This window comes from Cnephaeus nilssonii (genome assembly GCF_951640355.1).
Source record: "Cnephaeus nilssonii genome assembly, chromosome: 3".
Taxonomy (NCBI): domain Eukaryota; kingdom Metazoa; phylum Chordata; class Mammalia; order Chiroptera; family Vespertilionidae; genus Cnephaeus; species Cnephaeus nilssonii.
The window spans coordinates 58,440,507-58,444,290 of record NC_137074.1 but is presented as its reverse complement, the minus strand read 5'-3'; positions in this window follow the sequence as shown (position 1 = coordinate 58,444,290).

Here is a 3,784-nt window from a genome sequence, read left to right as displayed (position 1 = left end):
CTGTGGCAGACCCATGCAACTGAATAGCATTCAGTCAAAAAAGGATGCAGTACTGACACATGTTACAACATGGATGAACCTTGAAAACTTCATGCTAATTGAGAGAAGGTAGCCACAAAGGACTACAGATTGTATGATTCCATTTATATAAAATATCCAGAATAGGCAAATCCTTGGAAAAAGAAAATAGATTAGTGGTTGCCAGGGAGTGGGAAGAGGGAGGAATGGGGAGTGACTGTTAATAAATAAGTGATTTCTTTGGGGGTAAAATGTGCTGGTGCACAACTCTGCAAATATACTAAAAACCACCAAATTACTGAATTGTACACTTTAAAAGGATGAATAATCTCAATATAACTGCTATTTAAAAAAAGTAATTTGACCAGGGCAGATGTTATAGAAATAAACTCAGAGCAGGAAATAAAAAGAATATTTGAATTCTGGGAAAGCCTGTCCTAGCTCCAAGACACACACACATATATATATATTATATATATGTCAGTAGATTTAGTGCAGGCTGAAAATAGAGATAGCCAAACTCAGTGTAGGAAGCGAGGAGAATTATCCACGAAGCTGAACTGACCCTGCATATTCTCCAACTGACTGACTGTGAAAAGTTGATACCTCTCTGGTTCTACAGCCATGGTAACGTGGATGCTCCTTCCCTCAAGGAAAGAGGGCCATGTTTGTGTTGAGATCATAGTGACTTTCTATGCAGCGGGAAGTAAGGGAGAATCACACTTCTTGGGTCATAATAACAAGAAAGACTTCCTAAGCTCTTAAGCGCTGGCGAGGAAGGGAGGTGCTAACAGTTATATCACCAGCTCAGAGGCCGGGGCCTCATGGTCACACCTGAGGTCCAGGTATGTTATCAGTAATGCCCAGAGTCTAGAGCTCATACTCTGTTCCTCCTGTAGCCCCACAGCACCTTGAGGAGGCTGAGCTCATGAGAGCCCTTGGGAAATACTTGGAAAAGTGGAGGAACAAGGAATAGATGAGCATACGACTGCAAAGGCCCAATGAAGTACTCTGGGATGGTGGAAGCCATGTACAGCATTGGTCAACACATCAGAGAGGAAATACCTCTGAGTGAGAAAGACAAGGAGGAATGACTTTGTTCACGCCCTCTTTATCAGAACGGCCCCTTCACAAGTCATGGGGCCTGCCTTGTTGAGTCCGGAAGCATTAAGCAGAGCAAGGTCCCAGGCACACCTGAGCATGCTCTTCCAGTACAGCATGCTTGATGTAGCTTTCTTTCTTCTTCTTTTTTTTTAAAATATATTTTATTGTTTTTTTACAGAGAGGAAGGGAGAGAGATAGAGAGCTAGAAACATCGATGAGAGAGAAACATCGACCAGCTGCCTCCTGCACGCCCCCTACTGGGGATGTGCCCGCAACCAAGGTACGTGCCCTTGACCGGAATCGAACCTGGGACCTTTCAGTCCACAGGCCGACGCTCTATCCACTGAGGCAAACCGGTCTCGGCATAGCTTTCATTTCTTATCTTCATCCAATTCCTGGACAGAAACTATAATACATTTATATCGTTGTGTGCTATCTAACCATAATTGGTTTCACTTCTAAACTGCATTGTGGCCCTAACTGGTTTGGCTCTGCGGACTAAAGGGTCCCAGGTTTGATTCTGGCCAAGGGCACATGCCCTGGTTGTGGGCTGGATCCCCAGTAGGGTGCGTGCAGGAGGGCATCCAATCAATGATTCTCTCATCGTCATTGATATTTCTATCTCTCTCTCCCTTTCCCTTCCTTTCTGAAATCAATAAAAATACATTTTTTTAAAATAAACTGCATTGTGAAAAAACTCTATGAAAATGCCTTTTAAAATTTGTGTTTACTGATTTTAAAAAACCACACCTGTCTATTCTGTAATTGCTTATGGTGATCAGGGAGAGCAATGATAAAAACGTTTTCCAGTCCTGTGTTTTTCTCTAAGATGGGTCCTCTGGGAGAATGTTACGCATTTTAAGAAACTGGGGACTGTGCCTGTCTTACAAAACCTGCTTAATTATAGATTCAACCAAGAGATGGGAATTGAGTAAGCTAATTATGTAGCTAGAGCTTCAAATAGGCAGAGCTCAAACACTTCCTGTTATGCAGTAAATAAGGGTTAAAAACAACTGTCCAAACACCAATGGTTTGTAACAAATTTTATGAGTTCAGCAGTGAAAGAATTGGATTTGGGAGTTGGGTAGGTCTGCATTTAACACTTGGCCACTTCCTTCCGTTTTTCCATTAGTAAATGCACTGATCACCTATTGCGGATCAGGCACTGTGTTAGGCACTGACAATAGAAGCACCATGAGAAAGTCAGCTTCTGCCCGTGGGGAGTTTACAGTCCCAAGCTTTACAAAACACCTGTAACTTTAAAAAGTTGCTTAAACTCTCTACATCTAGATCTGCAAAATGGAAAAAAAAAAAAAAGTGAAACGTAATTTGAAAGTTGTAGTAAGGATTTAGTTGAATAACATTTTAAAAATGCCTAGGACACTGCATTTTAAAAAACAAATGGTGCTTCCTTTCCCTGGCCGGTGTGGTTCAGTTGGTTGGGGGTGTTGTCCTGTACACTGAAAGGTGGCAGGTTCAATTCTGGATCAGGATCCCCCCGCCCCGGTCACGGTGTGTACTGGAGGCAACTGATATCTCTCTCTCTCTCTCTCTCTGCCCCTGCCTCCCTCTCTTCCTCTCTCTAAATCAATGAAAAGAGCATATACTCCAATGAGGATTTTTAAAAAATGTTGCTTCCTTTCCCCTTCTATGGGCCAGGGTTTTGAATGGAAACATCAAAGTAAGTCCATTCAACAGTACCGGTTATAGTTGGGAACAGGTTTGGCATCGGAGAGGTCTTCATTAGAAATCAGCTCTGCCACTTGCTGATTTGGGGCAAGTTATTGAACCTCTCTAAGCTTTCATTTCCTTCTCTATAGAGTTGATAAATTCCATAAGATACTATATGTAAACACTTAACCCAGTGTCTGGTACGTAATAGATGCTTGGTGAAAGTTATTTGTTTGTCTTACTCTTAGAATATCAATTTTTAGGCTGACACTGGTCTTGAACAGCATCATACCCAACTCCTCATTTTATATATGAAGAAATTGAAGTTCGCCGAAACCGGTTTGGCTCTGTGGATAGAGTGTCGGCCTGCGGACTGAAAGGTCCCAGGTTCGATTCCTGTCAAGGGCATATGCCTTGGTTGCGGGCACATCCCCAGTAGGGGGTGTGCAGGAGGCAGCTGATCAATGTTTCTCTCTCATCAATGTTTCTAACTCTCTATCCCTCTCCCTTCCTCTCTGTAAAAAATCAATAAAAGATATTAAAAAAAAAAAAGAAAGAAAGAAATTGAAGTTCAATGTGGTTTGGCCAAGTCAGACGGTTAGAGGCAGAATTGGAACCTCTAATCCCTGCCCCCATGTTCTTTTTCTCTACTTCATATTCAGGGGTGGATATGACTAGAGTATCGGTTTTTGGGAACAGTAAGCTCACACAGGCAGATGTGGTGGGAAGCCATCTTCCTTCCCAGGGCTTCAGTGTCTTTATCTCCTCTCTAATAAAATGGTAATATGCAAATTAACCATCACTCTGCTACATAAGCCACGCCCACCAGCCAAGCCACACCCACCAGCCAATCAGGGCGAGTATGCAAATTAACCCCAATCCAAGATGGCTACAGCCACAGAGAGCAAGGTTTCCCAGGTAACAGAGGAAGCCAAGCTTTCCATAGCCATTGCAGGCCTAAGCCTCCACTCAAGCTACAAAGTTTCAATTA